The sequence below is a fragment of the Rhinopithecus bieti genome, unplaced genomic scaffold (genome assembly GCF_001698545.2).
Source record: "Rhinopithecus bieti isolate Rb0 unplaced genomic scaffold, ASM169854v2 scaffold_5026, whole genome shotgun sequence".
Classification (NCBI taxonomy): Eukaryota; Metazoa; Chordata; class Mammalia; order Primates; family Cercopithecidae; genus Rhinopithecus; species Rhinopithecus bieti.
In genome coordinates, this window is record NW_016804667.1 from 776,115 (window position 1) to 796,005 (window position 19,891).

Sequence of the window (19,891 nt, forward strand, 5' to 3'; positions counted from 1 at the left end):
GAGCTGAGATTGCGCCACTGCCCTCCAGCCTGGGCGACAGAGCGAGATTCCGTCTCAAAAAACAAAAACCAAAAAAACAAAAAACAAACAAAAAACCTTGGTGGGTGATTTTGTTGTTGTGTGAACCTCACAGAGTGGCTTCACACAGACCTTAATGCTATAGCCTACTACACACTACAGTATAGCCTATTGCTCCTAGGCTACAAATCTGTACATCATGTCACTGTACTGAATATTGTAGGGAATTGTAACACACTGTAAATTATGTGTGGATCTAAACATGGAAAAGTTACAGTAAAAATACAGTATAAAATATAAAAAATGGTACATTCCAAAAGGACACTTACCGTGGATGGAGCTTGCAGGAGTGGAAGTTGCTCTGGGTGAGTCAGTGAGTGGTGTGTGAATGTGAAGGCCTAGCACTTTACTGTACATGACTGTAGACTTTATAAACACTTTACACTTAGTGTAGTTAGGCTACACTAAATTTATAAAAGTATTTTCTTCAATAATAAATTAACCTTAGCTTACTGTAACTTTTACCTTATAAACTTTAAAACTTTTTTACCTTTTTGACTCTTTTGTAATAACCCTTAGCTTAAAACACAAACACTTTGTATGGCTGTACGAAAATATTTTCCTTATATCCTTATTCTGTAGTTTTAAAATTATTGCTTTTAAATTTTATTTTAAATTTTAATCTTTTTTGTTAAAAACTAACACACAAACACACGTACTAGCTTAGGCCATGTAAGGATGTGCCAGCTTCCCCTTCACTTTCTGCCATGATTGTAAGTTTCCTGAGGCCGCCCCAGCCATGCTTCCTGTACAGCCTGCAGAACTGAGTCAATTAGACCTCTTTTATTTATAAATTACCAAATTTCAGGTAGTTCTTTATAGCAGTGTGAGAATGGACTAATGATTAGCAGTTTGATTGCAAGTCCTGACTCTTGCTTGTACAGCATATTAAAACAATATTCCTTCTGTATTAGTGCGCTTGTCTCATGAAGCCATGACCATTATTCCATGATAAGTCACCATTCTACACAATTTCCTCATAGTTTATTTGTAATAGATTTTTCAAATGCCACCTGAATAAACAACGTTTCTCCTGTACCATATTATCATTTAACATTTTAAAATCTGCAAACTTAAGTTGAAATAACTTGGAAACAACCCCAAAGGATTTTGCTATCAGCTTTTACAGAACCAGTTGAAGGTTTACTTTACCTTGATAAAGTAAACCAAGTCACTCAAAAGAATTCAGATAACTCAAAATATCTGTACCATATTATCTGCTAAAACATAGTATTTATTTTTTGACATCTTGTACCATGTCAGTGCATTTCTCTCATGTCGTGTTGTGTTAAGCTAGTTTGTGGAGGGAAGAAACATAACAGGATGTGACATGATGCAAGTGATGCAGTGACATGTATAATTTAAAGACCACACTCCTGTTGGAAGCAGACACCTGCAATTAATTCAGATCCTGGGAATTTGAAATGAAGCTGATGAACAAAACTAAAAATGTCCATAAATTGATGGATGAATGATCTGGTTCACCAATCCAAAGGTAGATTCCAGTATATGAGTACATTATCATCACTGAAGATCTCATAGCCTAACATCACCCATGTATAAAGTAGTCGATTGTTATTTTCTAAATTTGGTTAGATCCATTAAAAGAGCCTGAGTAGCAAATGTTTAAGGAAAACATTTTCATTTTAGAATTTTAACAACTTAGTCATTTAAACTATTTAAATCTCAAAGCAGGTAATTTAATCCAAAGCTCTTTTTTCCATATTTATCTGGATACAGTATGTTAAAGATATATTTTAAATTTAAAACAATAGTGATTAACACATTTTCTTTTTTAAAAAATTAATTATATTTTGAAGTAAAAGCAATGCAAGTTTACATTGGAAACTGATAACTACAAAAAGCTGTTAAAAATTTTTGATAACATCCTCTAACCAAAGATAAACCACTATTAATATTCTCGAGTATTTCTTCTTTAATCATTTCTTTTAGTTCTCGTATCTACGCTATCTTCATTTATCTATGTCCAGCATCTACATCTTTATATAAGCAATATTTACACATAATACAACATGAACATTTATTATGTCTCACAATGTGTAGATCTGGGATTTTTGCAGGGCTTAATAGGTATTTGTTGTTTTTCTCAACATGGCATTTCCTGAGGGTTATCCTGAGGTTATTTACTGTTGTGAGCATTCAGTTGTGCAAACAGGCTGACCTGGAAGGTCTTAGCTGGCTTTTCTCACACATCTGGCAGCCTTGACAGAGATGGCTGCATGCCTAAGCCCACTGGAGCTGTTGGGCAAGTAACATTCAATCTTTTCCTCTAGGACGCTTGCCATGAGGGCTGTTAGGACTTCCTCGTAGGCATAGGGGCTGAGTTCTAAGAGCAAAATGTCGCAGATATACATATATTTTAAAATATGATTGGATATACAGCTGTATACTTTAGTTTGGAATCTGGCATTAAAGTTTAAAATCATGTTGTACGCATTTTCCAATTTCACAAAATTTTTTTAGGCAAATTGATTTTCATAGCTGCATGATAATTACATGTTATCAACGTAATTGACATAGTACTAACCTATTTGTCACACAACTGAGTAATCTAATATTTTGGATTATATTAATAATATGTAATCAAAATTGTGAATACATACATTTATGACCAATTTTGTATTAGTTTCCTTAATATTAGTGCTAAAGAAGCAAAATTAACTAAAGGTATGAAAAATTATAAGGACTGTGATATAGTCAAATTGCTTTTGCAGAAACGTACGCTATCATTACTATTACTGAGTTCTTGTCTCACTATCGCCTTCATCAACCTTTTAAATTTTAAGTCTTTATACATTTGATTGTTATAAAAATCTTATTGATGTTATTTTTATTTATGTGATCACTTATAAGGCGCCAATTTTTCATCGTTTTTATTATTAATTTCTATTAGCTTTCATATATTGTGTTCATCATTTTGAGAGCACTATTTTTTACAAACCACTTTTATCTGAACTCTTTATATATTCAATACAACTATTATCAAGACGTAAGTTGTGACAAATATGTCTAACTAGCTTTTGAAGCAGAATTCAAGCTGTCTGATTCATATAGTTAAGTAATTCCTTACATTGTCATCAAATTGCAATTAGTTTTAAAACGTTTTGAAAATATTTTAAACTTTTTATTATTGGTGTAATTTTACGCTTCTCCTAATTAACTGAGCTACACAGAAAGATAAAAATTGAGGTGATTATGGCAATTTTAAATTATTTCTCTCAAAAAAGATATAAAATATACTCTAAAATCAGAATTAATATTTGATTCTTTGAGTTTTCTAAAATAGGCAAATAATTTTTTTGAAAAAAAATGTTTCATATTCTAGGAGGTATATTAACTATATGTTGCCCTTTTATTATGGAAGAAAACTCCATCATTCTGATCTATACTTTTCTAAAAATAGTAGCAGGATTGAATATTGCACTTCATATAATTGTTTATATACATAGCTTTTTAAGAGAGAAGAATGACAGTATGATCTAGGCCCAAAAATATTTTATTGGGGCCGAATTTAAAACAACTGTTTTTAGTTCATTTCTTCTTGTGTTCATTTCAGGACATTATAATACAGATTATAAAAGTAGTGAAAAGTAAAATGGCTGATATACAGGTAAGAAAAAATGTAATTACCTAATAAGATGTGTACTTTGAATGTGAGGACTATGAGATTTATTGTGGAAATTCACTGCAGCAGGTTGCGTAGCAATACTGCCCTTGGAAAAAACAAAAAAGAATGGGCAGGAAATCCTCAACAAAATATATGTATTTTTTTTTTTTTTTTTTTTTTTTTTTGCCGTGAAATGAAACGCATTTCATCATCGATGTCCTGCCAAGATTTGTCCTCAATAAATCAAAGTCTTCTTTTGCTTTCCCAAAATTCTGTAAAGTGTATTGCTATTGATTCTGAAAGCACATATTTTCTCAAATAATTCTTAGCTTGGAGCCAGTTTGTTTGATGTCTGCTAACTTGCCTATTAGTCATTTTCCCATATCCTTTCTTTCTGTCTTTGCTTTGTTATGCAAGTGTTCCTCTAAACCAGCTTGACCACTTACATTAGCCTTTTGGTGGTTAGGATTGTAAGTTTAGGTAACACATGAATAAAGCCCGAACATTTCTTTCCCTCTTTCTTTCTTTCTTTCTTTCTTTCTTTCTTTCTTTCTTTCTTTCTTTCTTTCTCTCTCTCTCTCTCTCTTTCTCTCTCTCTCTCTCTCTCTTTCTTTCTTTCTTTCTTTTTTTCTCTCTCTCTTTCTCTTTTCTTTTTAAAAAATAAATATTTGGAAATGTTGAAAGAAATGCTTGCTGTAAAGTTATACTACTAGCTACATAATGTGATGCCATATTAAACTGTAATCACCATTTCACCAAACTAACAAAGGCAACATGCTAATTTTTGTATTAAGACACAGTGCAATAACACACAATTGCATGATGCTATTTCATCCCCTTTCTTCTTGAGACTTGTGAAACAGCCTCCTTTATTGCTGATGGGTTTCAAATAATGGTGTCCATGTGGCTTTGGAACAACAGTAGTATGTTAATTTATTCCCCAGTGCTACCTAGAGGCCCTGACATGGGTCCAGGACTGGTGACACCCTAATTTAAGTCCTGGGTAGGACCAGGCAGATCATGTGGCTCAGAGCTAGCACAATAGACTGTGAGCGGAAGCCCCACTCCCTGATCAGGGCAGATCAGGAGGATTCCAAGTGTAATTGGCCTCCAGGGAGTATGTAAGTCACTCTTGTACACCCCCTCAGACCTCCTTAATGCCTTGCCAGCTGGAAGGAAAAGAGCCTTTTGCATTGCCCACAAAGGAAGCAGAGATTGAGGGGAGAAGAACTGGAGAAATTAAAAAGGTGGAAAGAGACAGCAACACAAATAAAGAGGTGGGTAATAATATTGTACATCTAAAAGCCTGGGGAGTGTGTCATAAACAAATGGGCTGCAATGGTCAGTAGGCAATTATATCCTGTTACCTCATTTAAAATGCTGACTAATTACATAGAGCAAGAGGAAATTAGCACAGGAACCTTATTCTTTGCCAAGTCCACATCAAAATGCTGTAAAAGAAAACATGAAATCAATCTTCCATGGCTTTAAAGAACTCATAGTTCTTGAAGTTTAAACATCTGCACAAAGTCCTCCAAAGTATAAGACAACTTAATGGATATTCAAATCTCAGAAATTAGACTTGTAAAAAAACCCTTAGAACCCCTAAGGCTCTCACCTTTTTGTGATCTGAACAGCCAGTTTAACATTTTTTTCTTTAACCTGATATTATTGTTTAAATCCCCACCTCTCATTCTGTTTGCTTCATGTCAGATAATCCGAGACAATTGGTTACCCTACCTTCAAAGTCAGAAAGGCAAGATTCATAGCAAAATGCTTCAACTTACAGCATAGTGACAAGAAGTAGGACTGCTAACACCATGCAGAGGCCAGAGGGTAATGCCCGCCCAGTAACTAAAGGCCTACATCATCACAGTGATTTGCCCATTACAAAGGTCACGTGAATTTTTTTGAGTGCTCCGCTTAAGTTAAATGAGAGGTGTTTTGTCCTGGTGTTATAAAATGTTTTTAGATCTGGGTTATTGTCCCTTGTGGTAATTGAGAGTAGAATGGGAAGTAGTCATTCCTCCATCTTCAAATAGATTACACTCTTCCTTTTAACTCAGATCGAAGGGGTCCCTGATTTCAGGTTAACAGTTTTAAGTTAAATATCTATTTCTTTGAAAGGCAGAAGAAAATATTGTGGGTTTCTCTAATGGCATTGAACATTTCCTGCCACATTTCCTATTTTATAGTTCATCATGGCAGCCAATGGTGGTTAAGCAAGTCAGATCTGGAGTCCGGCTTCAGACTCCCTGGGTTCAAATCTCATCTCTCCACCTTCACTGGCCAGACCTATGGATCTTACTTAAACTCATGGTGACTTGGTTTTCTCATATATAAAATGGGGATGATGTCAGTAAAGGTAATATTATTTATCTTGAAGATTTTTGTTAGGATTATATGAGATAATGAGTAAGAGCTCTGTCAGTGTTTCTGGCACATTGAAGACACTTAATAAATGTGTTTCTGTTTCTGTGTGCTTTTTTTTTTTTTTTTTGAGATGGAGTCTTGCTCTGTCACCCTGGCTGGAGTGAAGTGGTGTGATCTCGGTTCACTGCAACCTGCGCCTCCCGGGTTCAAGCAATTCTCTGCCTCAGCCTCCTGAGTAGCTGGGATTACAGGTGCCTGCCACCATGCCTGACTAATTTTTGTATTTTTAGTAGAGACAGGGTTTCACTCTCTTGGCCAGGCTGGTCTTGAACTCCTGACCTCATGATTTACACACCTCGGCCTCCCAAAGTGCTGGGGTTTCTGTTCTTTTAAATTAATGTATGACTCCTCCACTAGGTTTAAGCTCTTTGATCACAGGATCACTGTATACTTTTGCCCACCTGTTCATCTCCAGTATCTAGGATAGAGTAAGCATTAAATAATTGATAGCTATTATTAGAACTAATTGAAAAAATATCTAAAGTCTTCATACCATATATTTTTTTTTCTGTCTGGATTTCTCTCTTTCTTACAACTTCTCCTTCTTAGACTTACAAGAAAAATGTAAACAACCTTGGAAAGTCATTGGGGGTAAGTATTTGAGAATTATTATGAAGATACAGGCATATTTGCAATCCTAAACTTACTGTCTTCTAAAACATCTGAGACAGACAGAATAGAGTCAAACACCAGTCTGGGAATCTGAAAATCTGTCTCCAGATTATTTCGCTGCCAAAAAACTTTTCCATGGTGTTCTCTTTAAAATCTTTAAAATTAGGCCGTGCGCGGTGGCTCAAGCCTGTAATCCCAGCACTTTGGGAGGCCGAGACGGGCGGATCACGAGGTCAGGAGATCGAGACCATCCTGGCTAACACGGTGAAACCCCGTCTCTACTTAAAAAAAAATACAAAACTAGCCGGGCGAGGTGGTGGGCGCCTGTAGTCCCAGCTCCTCGGGAGGCTGAGGCAGGAGAATGGCGTAAACCCGGGAGGTGGAGCTTGCAGTGAGCTGAGATCCGGCCACTGCACTCCAGTCCGGGAGACAGAGTGAGACTCCGCCTCAAAAGAAAAAAAAAAAAAAAAAAAAAAAAAAAATCTTTAAAATTAGAGTTGGACTAGATGAGGTCTGAGGTCATGTCCAGTTCTAGACTTTAGCAATTCCGGTAGAGAATAAAACAAAACAGCATGCCATTAAGTACCCAGATGTGTACTGAACAACATGATAATGCTTTTTAAAAACATTGTTTCTTTCTCTAAAAAAGTCCTTCAAGTGCTAATGATTTTCTTCTGAAAACCTGCTTTCTTTGTGCTGGACTACTCTGATTCAGATGAAAAAAGAGAACATACTTGGGTAGATGATTCCCCAGCAGCTGAGAGCATCTGACAGCGGAGGCACAGCTGATATTATTCATTATTGCATGCCACGTGTCAATAAGGGAATAAGTATGGCTCCTACCTAGAAGGTTCACGAGCTGTAGGAGGCTGGCAGATTACTCCATAGTTACAGCCATCCTCGCAGCAAGGCAGAAGCAACAAGAAGCATTGTCTCCACATGTTGAGATAGCTGAACATTGCACCACCTTTCAAAATGCGTTTTATTCTCTTGTCCTTCTGTTTCTATTTTTCCTTTCTGTAAGACAAATTGCTCTAGTCCTTTTGCTGTGAAAGCATGTAGTGAGTTGCCCAGCTCTAAGTCTGATGGCATAAGATACTCTCCAACTCTAATTTGCTAAATGTAGGTAGGAGATCATTTGATTTCCCTTGAGTTCCTCAAGGGAGGAAGGAGTTAGGAGGAGAGTCTCATAAAAATCCTTCATGGGCTCTAAATTATAACTTAGAATTACTTTTCTTCCTGTGATGGTACTAGAGTGATTGACTCTTCCAAGTATCACTGCTAATATCAGGCAAGTCTAAGAAGGAAGACAAATATTGTAGTCCAGAAATCTCACTCTGTTAGGAGAGGCAAGATCTCCATTTGCTTTTCTCGCTAATACTTTGTTTGTTCTGATGCTACTTTCTCTGTCATCATCCACAATCCTTTTGGAATAAAAATGCATGCATAGAAGTGTAGAGTTTGCTTCTAGTTGAAATTTCCCTTGTTACTTAAATTCTCAAGGGATTTGTTTGGTGATTGCTGTTTAAGCCTGGCTGTTTCTGGTAAGGAGACTGCACAAGTACCTCTATGTAGAGCTATGGAAAAGGGTACAATGGTAGTATCTAATAATACTAGTCATGACTAGTCTAGTCATTGGTAGTGTCTAGTCATCCATCTTGCTAAAAGTAGGGAGGAGTAGGAGAAAAGCCTCCATTGGATGAGAGATACTTTGTGCACAGTTTTGTTTGTCTGAGAATTCATTGCAAACAGGAGTTGGTTTAGACCAAAGGGAAAGGCCCCCGTATTCTTTTCAGTGGCATCCTCTAACAATCAATCTTATTCCCTGGCCTTCCAAGCATCTAGGTGGGAAGTGACATGCTCTGGAATTACTGATTCTTAGAGTAGCAGACCATTCAGAGGTGTCCTGCCTGAGGATGTAGGCTTTCATAAGGCTGGTCCCCACCGGGTCCTTTTCTCCTTTTCCTCTTGCCTAATCCAAGATCCCTGTTGAGCACACCTCTGTCCAGTTGTCTCAAGACTATGTATATACCCAGAGCTCTTTCTCATTGGAGCTAATTGGAGCTGTCTGTGATGCCACTTCTAATCCTGTATGTTGATTACAATGTTGCCTACTCCTCAGTAGGGTGGGCAAGTGGGCATGTGTGGTTTAAGACTCTCTTAGGGTTTTGTGGGAGGAAAGCCAAGCATAATTTTGTTGCCTGGTGAGTGGGAAAGGGAGCCCCTGAAGTTAGAGAGTGAAATCTAGAAAGAACCTTTTCTTATTCTTTTCTTATTGTGTTCTGTGTTTGGGTGTTTACTTGTTTGTCAACTGCCTGTCTCTCAGGAGCTTGAGCTTTGTGACAGCAGAGACTATTGGTTCCACTCACTCTGTGTATCTAGACTAATTTGGTGTGTAGCACACACATGATGCTCAATAAATATCGATTAAATGGAAAAAAGGTACACATCACTTTTAAATTATGGGTCAGAGTGTGGATACGGATGCACATGTGTGTCATGCATGTGCATGAGAGATGACAGAGAGAGAGAGATTGGGGAAAACTGTTTACATCAGAGCTTCTCAAACTTTTTTTGTTCACTGTGTTCTTAGTGTTTAGCAATTTTTTTTTCACAGCATTTTTAGGCCAAAATAAATATGTAACAGTTCAATTAAGTGGTTAGGTCCAAAAAACCCTTGAGTGTTTATGTCCTAACAACTTAGTGGCCTTTTGAAATATTGCACATCAATTGAAAACATATACTTTTATTTGACTCTTATCTAGTATGACATACAAATGGTATGTGTGTGCTTACTGGGCTTCACGCATCTTCTCAAACTTTGAAATTGGATGAGACTTTGAAAGCCTTAGATCCTGTTCCACATTCTACATTGATTTTCATGTGGTGTCTGCTCATAGTAACTGCCGAGAACCTAGTTTTGTGAAGGCATGATGTCATCAAAAGGAATCTAGGAATCAATAATGACGTTGTGAATAACTCAAAGCTGGTAGTTTATGGGGTATCTGACAGATATTCAATATCTCTGTGTTTTCCTCTGAAATTAAAAAATATCTTGTCATGAATTCATTTTGGCATGCTGAGGTGCTTTGGTGCAAAGTTTGAGAACTGTATGGTTACATTCATGTTGATTTCAAGTACTGGAAGAATCACAAGAAAAGCTATTTTATGATAATAAAACAGTAATAAAAGTTTTAATCATATTGTGAATTACTTTCCATTTATGACTAATTATCAGTCAATAGCAGTCATTACATGTGTCTTAGGTTAATTTTGCTAAGTTGAATTTGATTAAGAGTCAGCTCCTCACTTTCAAAGCCTACGATTCTAAAGCAGTGAGACTACTTTCTCAGATAATACATGTGAATTGCTTTCCTCACTTTACATCCTACAGGTTTAACCTTTACACTTTGTGACCTATGGAATATGGTTGTCTGCTTACAACGTAAAAAAGGGAATGCGGGGAGAGTACTGCTGATTTTGTTCACAGTCTCAGCATTAGAGGGCTTATAGCATCTGCAACACATCACAGCATTTGTGTCAACCTACAAATTATCTGTCAGAACTGGAGGAATTTACTTAAAAGGCTTCCAGTGAAATCCTATGGCAAATAGGTACAATCTAACATCACCCTTCTCACTATGTGTTTTATTCTTGGCATTTATAAATGTTCACTACTATTGTGCATTCTTGAGTAAATTTGGATTTTGGAAGAGAATTTGTAATGCTTATCATTCCTTCTGTAGAAAGCAGCTAACCACTGCTCTTTCTTAGCTGAAATGTGAGATCTCAGAGGGTTAAGTGAGTTTCCCCCACACAAAAAGTCAACATCAAGTATTTCTTTAAATGTGGACTTCTTGACAAACACATCTCTCCATTTGCAAGGCCCATGAATTTAAAGCATTTGGTAATAACAGGCCTGTTCTTCTTTTCTGAGTTGGAAGCTCCTTGTTAAATGGTATCCTGCCAAAGTGCCACTGCAATAAAGCTTGCATCCTAACGTTGGTGTCAAAGTGCCAGCGAACCAAGACTGGCAGCGGACTAATTTGGGAGAATTGTCTGCCTCAGCCTTCTTCACTCACTTCTACTGATCAAGTCACCCCCATAAGCTATTCAGCTTGTCAGTAGTTCCATGGGTAGAGGGAGGAGGGGATGAAAAGGAATTAGGATATAGCTTCTCCCTTTCACTTAATACCTAGCATCCTCTGCAGCACTGGTATGTCCTCTAAGAATGCCAGGAGCTCCGTTCCTCCATTAGAGGAATGACTTCATAAGACTCTAGAGGTAAGAAATACACCCCTAGCTAAAGGTGGCATTACTTATAATATGCAAGGTTTTGACAATATGTAACACTTTTACAGACATCCTGAAATAAATCGAATACTTAGCTACAAGCCTGTCTGCACTAATAGATGTCTTGCCTGATTAGTTAATTATCTGTTTCCTTCTATTAAAAATGATCAATTAAGTGAAGGGAAGGAAGCAGCTGCATTGCTAGGGACAGTAGGATGGGTGAGAACCCTTCTGCAAAGTTGGTTTGGAGTAAATAACTACAAAAATGCAATCTGCGAGCTACTACTAATGCCTACTTTTTGATAAACTAAGCCCTCGTTCTCCATGGCCACACTTGAAGTCACAAGTGCAGATTTGACCTTTTTCTCTCAACTCATTACCTATGTATAAAAGGGGTCAACAAAAATTCTAGCTTCAGTGGCATGAGCCTCCTACGGGATAATGCGCAGAAAGCTCCTAGCACACAGCAAGCCTACAATGAATTATTTTTTCTCTTCTTCCTCTTCCTTATTATTATTGACTTAACTACCTGAAATTGATGAACCACGATGAAACTTTGCATTAATGCAAAATGGCCTGAAATGTTTGATCTGTAGTTGAATATCACATGAGAAGAAAAATATTTAACTATAGAAGTCCTACCTAGCATGAAGAAATTAGGCAAAATGAATATGGGCCTCAGAGGTCCCGACTTCTTATTTGTAAGAACGACTTACCCTAAGGCAGTGATTCTCACTCACCGTGTAGCTTGTGAACTGCTCACAATGCTTAACAAGCAGTGTGTGGCTCATTATAGCCTGATTTACTACCTGTACACCATGTGTGTGCTTCTGTTCCTCTCAGAAAGGAGCTTCAAATAAAATGTGTAGGTTCCACTCTCTGTATCTTGATATAGGGCAGGTGGCTGTTCTGGTCATGAACCCAGAGTATTTGGTACCCCAAGGTGATGCCTTAATCCTCCCTAGTAATCATGAGGGACAAATGCAGGCACATATCATCACAGTAAGCAGTAAAAACAAGTTATAAATGTTAACATTTTACCCATGCAGTAGCAGGAGAGGGGGTCGAGCTTAACAATTAATAGCGGATGGTCAGCAGGCTCATGCTGTCACAGGGGTGCTATCAGAGTGACCAGAAGACTTTAGATACACATAATAATCTAAGAGTTGCAAAGAAGGGGAGAGGAAGGTAGGAACAGTGTGTGTATGTTTCAGAGGGAGGGAGGGAAGAAAGGAGGGAGGGGGAGAGAGAGAGAGAGTTTTCACTGATTGTAAAGAGCAAGCTCATTTTTTTCCTTCTTCATTTGTTTTCTTATACCCAGAGGATTTTCTGCTCATGACGCCTTTCTGAAAGGTATCTTCTGTGCAATAAGCATATAATGGGTATAATTTTTTCCCCTTTTAATGCAGTTACTTTATAGTGAGGGGCCAAGGAGTTATTTTAACCTCACAGAGGCCAGGTTTTTCTGATTGTATTTTTTTAACCTTATTTTTTTAGTTCACATTGTCAGGCTTATAGGCCATCATCTTCAAGACACTTCACTTTCATTTTCAATCAATTTCTCTCCACGAATTTTCACATAGCTTCCTTCACACTACTAATTTCACTTTAGAGCTGGCATCCTATGCCACATCCCCGGACTTGCTGTGCTAACATGTTTAAACATGGTTAGTCTTTATTAATGTAAAAGAGACAAAGCTTCAAGAATCACACACCTCTTAATTTGCTATAGTTCCAGAGGGGGACCTCAACCCTGGAAACTGAAAATGAATGGACTGCTGGAGAGGCAGATATGCTGCGTGTTCTCCTGCTAAGTGGAAAGTTTTGCATTATGGTTGCAGACAGGATTTTCTTTAAGTTGCATTCCAGTTAAAATTCCTGCTATAACAAATGCCACAAAATATCCAAATAATTCAAAAGCATTTCCTGGTCACAGATAACGATTAATATACTTTTGGCAAGCTTGTTACACATTTAGTTCAGAAAATGAAGGGATTTTGACATCATTATGGTGATGTTTGACCTCCATTATGGTCTTGAGAATAACACAGTAATACTCTCTTAATGCAGTATTCATTTACTATGTTATTCAACAAATATGGGCTAAGAATTTTTGTAAGCCTTCAAGAAAGGGGGGGGAGTAATAGGACACTATCCACAAAAGACACAGAGTTTAGATGAACACTTCATCTATTTAGTACTTTCTTGAAATTTCTGTCTAAAATTTCAAAAGGTTGGATATTTTATAATAAAACATATACATAAATATATCCGTTACTTGATGTAAGTCACCTATTTTGGAAGGGTTACACATATACAAAAGATGTTAACATAAGGCTAAAATATTAAGGGCCATATGTAGGAACAGAGTAGATCATTAGATCTGAAATCGAAGCTAGGGATATTTTCTACAGTTGCACACTAAATTTAGTTCCTGTGCAGGTCACAAAGGCCAATAAAGAAATTCCATCAGTCATGTAGTATTCATTTTCTAATAAAAGGATATATACCAGTTGGTAAGAAGAAAATGTTCCTGGAAATAAACAAGAACCTAACCATGAATTACTAAAATAAAAGAAAATATTGAAAATATTTTTATAGAAAATATTTTATATTCAAATATATTGAAAATATTTTATAGGGCCAAAGAGATATTTTAATCACACAGAGGGTAGCTTTTTCTGATCATATTTTTTAACCCTTTTTTTTTTTAGTTCACACTGTCAGGCTTATAGGCCATCTTCTTCAAGGCACTTCACTTTCATTTTCAATCAATTTCTCTTTAATAGTGGCTTTTAAAGAAGATATGGAAAATGTATTCATACTGTCATTCCTTATGCTGACCCTTAGTAAAAATCAAGAGAATAATGCTGCATTACAATCATTTCAATGTGCTTCCATAGAGAATAGAATGAAATAGTCACCAGACTCCCCGTAGCTTGGTGTTTTGTTGCAGCTAGAGGTGACTGTGTGTGCTGTCTATGCTTTGACTGGGGATGCATCTGAACACCAGCATTTCTCAGGTGAACCAATCTAGACAGCCCATGGCCAGGCTCCTGCTGATAATGTTGATACCAATGCCACTGCTCTGCAGGCCCATGGACACTGGGCTGTTCCTGAGCAGTGTGTGGGTCCTTCACCTTTCCAACCTGCATCTTCTCCACCGCCCCAGCAGCTGTCTCAATCTACTCTGCAGACCATCCTTATTTTCACCAGAAATGCTCCTGGACTTGTTCACCTGCTGCTGCGGCTCATGTTGGGGCACCATAAGATGACCTGGGGGCCTAAATAAGTGACTTGGGAACACCATAAGGTGGCTTTGAGAATTTCTTTTTATCAACTGCTTGGGAAGTATTTCAAAATTTAAACAACCAGAATGGTTATGCCAGTGTATATCCCAGGTCCCCTGATAAGAATGCCATCTTTTTTTCCCGCTGGACTCAATTAGTACTATATAGTCTTCTTTCCTGTGGACATTTATCACATATGTCCCTCATCTTATCTACTAGACTATAAAGTCCATGAGGGCAGTGTCCAAATCTGATTTGATGTCTATGCCCCACAACTTTTCTTAGCACAGTTCTTCATACTTATTGAATATCTGCTGAATGAATACATGAATGTGGGACATTTATTCAAATCCTCTGGGTCTAGGAATGTTGGTGAAATTAGGTAAGCTGTCTTGCGATTTTCAATCTCTATCGTTTAGTTAGTTAGATTGTTAAATTAGTTAGCTGATTGTTAGTTAGATTGAACACATAAAATAGTCCATCTTTATCATAGGGGATGACTTCTACATTTAATTATAAAGATATAAAGATAAGATTTTTGAAAATAAAAATCTGTAGAAAGATAGATGTAACTAAACCCTCATCCCTGAAGTATTATATTTTTCTCTTTGAGGTTGAGTACCAGTAGAAACTTCATATTTACCTGGCAGATTATTTTTAGGAAGCTTGAAGAATTCCCTCTTCCAACTTGGTTGTAAGTAGGATCACCATGTAATTTATTGTCCAAACTGGGACACTTTTGGAGGTGAAAAATGGCACTTTTAATAATTATGCCTGACTACAGACACTAGCCAAGACAGTCCCTGGGCAAACAAGATTGTATGGTCACCTAGTTAAACATATATTTTTAATTTCTGAATGATTGGTTTTTCAGTGTGACAATATGTCTTCCATCTCCTTCAGTGGCCATAAAAGAGGCCAGAAATGACACAATTTGGACATTTTACATTTCCCCAAATTGTCTTTTTAATGTATGCAACAGATCGGCGTCTTTCCTATATCCTTCATTCCACCTCAGAACACAATCTCAATTCCTAGGCATAGAAGGGAATAAAATAAAAATGGCATTCTTTTTTATTCTAGAATACAGAAGATTAAAAACTGACACAGATGTACCATCAAGCCAAGCAGCAGGTGAAATTCTCAGAGAAAACTGATTTTCAAGAGATGACTGGAATTTTAAATTGTAAGCTTTAAAATTTGGTAAGATTCTAATGAAAAGAATGGACTCAATTTTGATGGGAACACCTATCAGCACTTTTTCTTTCACTGGAAGAGATATTTGATCTTGACTTAGAGGAACATAGTAGTAGGCATAATGGTTGACATGAAATAAAATAGAAGCCGAAATCCATGGGGAGGCAATTCTAGCTGAGTGATCAGTCATTTGCTTACAGTATGAAGCGCCTAGATTTATCACAGTAATATTCTCGTTTGCTTTCTGTAGAGCATGCAGGGCTCATTATATTTATGCTGATGGCTTTATCATCACTGCTGATGATCAAAATTCTCTTGGTTGGACTTATGTGACTCAGTAACCTTCAATAATTGAGGATGGAACATTATATTAAGGGCTAAGGGGGAAGTGTCTACAGTGAGATCTTCTCTCCCCTAATAAGAGACCAAAAGTTTGTCAGAAATGATCAGCACGTTTTCTCGGAACATTAAAAGGAGCAGAAATAAAGGGGCCCTCTGCTTTCATAAATCACATGAGTATCCAATAGTCTCCTCTTCACCCTGTAATTTGGAATGAAAAAGATCTCTTGTGCATAAACTGCTTTTCCTGAATCTAATACAATTAATCCAGAAGAGAAGTGGGAATGGATATCGGGGTTTTTTTTCCTTCAAATTTTGTTGTTAATTAAAAAAACAATTATCAAGGATTTCTAATTACTTTATAAGTGCTGTATGGCCTGTACCTGCTCCTCAGCAAATTAGTAAGGTAATGCTGGAAACATCTTATTAAACAGAATTACCCTTTCTCTTCTTCCAGATTCACACATCTACTTAATGGGCCTCTTCTTGTGCAACATCTTTGTGAAACATTTATATCTATTAAGTTATCTCACAGTTGTTAGCATTGTATATTGGTTTCTATTTTTTTTTTACCCAGGACCTAATAAATTGATAGACTACTATAAGGCTGAGTAGAAACAGACACAAACTCTTCAGAAGATCTTTAAAAATATTCCTCTAGAGTAAGTGGGTGCTCTGAAAATTATAAACTCTGATGTAGGGTGTAGAGACTCATTGAAACGACAATACCTAAAGGAAAATAGGGCCCAGAGGTCCACAGAAGTTTCCTGGGACAGAATGGGAATCTCTGTAGTCAGGGGCTGACAGGTGAAAGGCTATCCCGTGGTCTGTATGTCCCCTCCAAAACTCATGTTGAAACTTAATTGCCATTTTAACAGTGTTGAGAGTAGGGAACTTTAAGAGGTGATTAGGTCATGAGGACTCTGCTTTCATGAATGATCAGTGCTGTCAATACAGGACTGGGTGCAATATCTTGAGAGTTTAGCCCCTTTCTCTCTGGTCTTGGTACCTGCTTATCCTTCTGCCAATGTTATGACGCGGCAAGAAGACCCTTACCAGATGAGGCCCCTTGATCATAGACTTCTCAGCCTCTACAACAGTGAGCCAGATAAGTCTCTTTTCTTCATAAATTACATAGCCTGTGGTATTCTGTTACAACAACAGAAAACACACTAAGACAAGCTAGAACCAAAATGTGAGCCATTGGAGAATGCTGACAAAGGCAGCACATGAATGGAAGGGGCGACTGTGGACATCAGATCTGTATGTGATATGCTGCTCAAAAAAACAACAGATGGGGATGCAACTACTTCAGGGTTTCACAGAATATGTCAAGGTCTGCAGCCCATCCTCTTCAGTTTAAGCAGAGTCAAGTTGAGAATGGAGAAGCAAGCTCCTGAAATATAGGGAATCATGACATCATAAGTTTTAAATCATCTTTGAGAAGAGAACTATGTGATATTGGGGTTTGAATATGTAGTTAAAGATTTTTTGTATTTTATACATTTGAAGTGATTTTATTTCATCAGAGTATATTTTTGTTATATTGTATGGCAGTTGCCAAATGAATCATCATTTCATGGTGATGGCACTCACTGCAATTTTTGTTGTTGTTATTCAGTACTCTGTTGTTCTAGGAGCTGTGTCAAGATCACAATTTCGTTACCACAAATTGTCATACGAGGTTTGCTAGCTCATTCAGGAACACTGAGTGTATGCAGGGGAGCTGGGAGTAAGCCTAACATTCCCTCCCCTCTTCCCTACAGCTGCAGTTATCAGTCCACCAGGCCCTGAGTATCTAACAGAGATCAATCTGCAAATGCTTTGATGGCATGTATGCCAAGTCACTATTTACCAGAGCGAGAGTCTCATTTTGGCATGCATTACTCATGAAATATTTGTAGACTGTTGGGGAAGTTTATGGAAATCCTTTTATTTGTAGGAATTAAAAAAAATTCATCATGAATGCATAGTACTAGTAGGGATTTTGAGAGAACACTGGGTCCAGGTTTGAATTTCAAATTAGACTCAGAAAAATTTCACTGAGATATAGAAAAAACACACAAATAGAATTTAAGAATTGTAAAGCATGCACATTGACAAAAAGGTAAAGGATTTGAGATCATCAGACAAGAAGTGAAGGTTGAAAAGTAGTTTAGTAAGTCATAGGATGAGTAGGTGGCCCTTACAAGGATCTCCCTCACTGGGGCCATTTAACTGAGTGAGTGAGTGGATGGATGGATGTTGCCTATGAAGGGTTTCTTTGTGCCTGAGCACAGCTGGAAGGGGATTTTCTCCCTATGTCAGTGGGATGTACAAAGGAGAGCAGAGGCAAAGAGGCGCATTGAGCAGTGGCAGAGTGGGGGCACACTGAGCACAGGTAGGGTGGGGCGCATTGAGCAGTGGCACAGTGGGGCGCATTGAGCAGTGGCAGAGTGGGGGCACACTGAGCACAGGCAGGGTGGGGCTCATTGAGCAGTAGCAGAGTGGGGCGCATTGAGCAGTGGCAGAGCGTGGCACACTGACCAGAAGCAGAGTGAGGCTCACAGCTTCATAAATCTGCAAGTTTCTAACTTTCCTGGAAGCAGTAATAAAAGAAGTCTCTGCTATTGTGGAATAAGTTTTTTTATTCTCCATTGTCTTCCAGCAATGGACCTTGGGCAGCAAGAAGTTAGGTCTGAACAAGGTTGCCTGAAAGAGATGAGAGAGGGGAAATGAAGGGAGCACAAGACATACTGAATCCCCTTACAAGGTTTATCTAAGGCTGAGCAATTCATATAAGTTACCTGGAATGTACTTTATCTCCATCCTCCAAAACAATTCCTTTAAGGTTTTCCATGGAAAGTCTTCACTCTTTATAAATTTATCCCACTAGCATACATTTATTTTTATTCTCTCCTTATTTCACATAACTATTAGGCTATCCTTCTGTTTGGGGTTGGGCCCCATCTTTTGTTCTTTGTGACTTTCTTTATTATGCTAAGCTATTCTGGACACAATAGATTCTCAATAAATGTTTATTTAATAGATTAATAAGATTGTATTTGTATTCCTCCTTACATCTCATCTAAAAAGGAGGTGTTTCCTTATTATAAATGTAGTGTTAATTGTTAAAAAAAATTGAGATTTTTTTTTTTAATGGCCTCCTTAATGCAGGCATAGTTTGCTACCGGGGCCTTTCATTACATCAGGAAAAATACTTTTAGGTATTTCCCTTCTAACCAAGAAATGTACTAAAATATAAATTAACTGTGACTTTATAATACAAATATATTTTATGGAAATCTTGTTTTTTTCAGAGCCCATAAAGGTATGCCACAGTAATGTAGGGTAGAGTAAGTCCAAAGTTGTTTTTGTCCCAGTAAAAACATTTTCTTCAAAATACACTTATTTCTGAGTTATAATATTCTCATTTACAGGATAAGGATAATAATACCTCTTTCACTGACCTCTTAAATTTATTGTGATGAATAATGAATAAATAATGAATTAAAGTTGTAAGATGTCAAGCCTTATGCAAACATTAGAATATAAGGATTCTTCATTCATTCATTTATTCACTCAATGCATTTTACAGCCCTTGTTTGTAAGAAAGCTAGTAGGTGCAGGTGTTATAGAGCATGGGTCTCCAATCCCTGGGCCCAGGTTGATGGCCTGTTAGGAACTGGGCTGCACAGCAGGAGGTGAATGAGCAAAGCTTCATCTCCATTTACAGCTGCTCTCCAATACTCACATTACTGCCTGACCTCTGCCTCCTGTCCGCTCGGCGGTGGCATTAGATTCTCACAGGAGCGTGAACCCTATTGTGAATTGTGAATGCAAGGGATCTAGGTTGTGTGCTCCTTATGAGAATCTAATGCCTGATGATCTGCCACCATTTAGTTGCAGGAAAACAAGCTCAGGGCTCCCACAGATTCTACATTATGGTGAGTTGTATAATTATTTCATTATATATTACAATGTAATAATAATAGAAAAAAGTGCACAATAAATGTAAAACAATTGAATCATCCCAAAACTG

The 19,891-nt window shown here is 37.4% G+C and overlaps 1 long non-coding RNA gene across 2 annotated transcripts in view; it reads right to left on the minus strand.

The window, feature by feature from the left end:
• Positions 1-18,301: 18,301 nt before the first annotated feature.
• Positions 18,302-19,891, minus strand: part of LOC108528177 (uncharacterized) — a 32,030-nt gene continuing 30,440 nt past the window's right edge. For both annotated transcript variants that reach the window (XR_001885047.1, XR_001885046.1), the window contains exon 3: positions 18,302-18,561. This is a non-coding gene — a long non-coding RNA (uncharacterized LOC108528177). The remainder of the gene's footprint in view (positions 18,562-19,891) is intronic.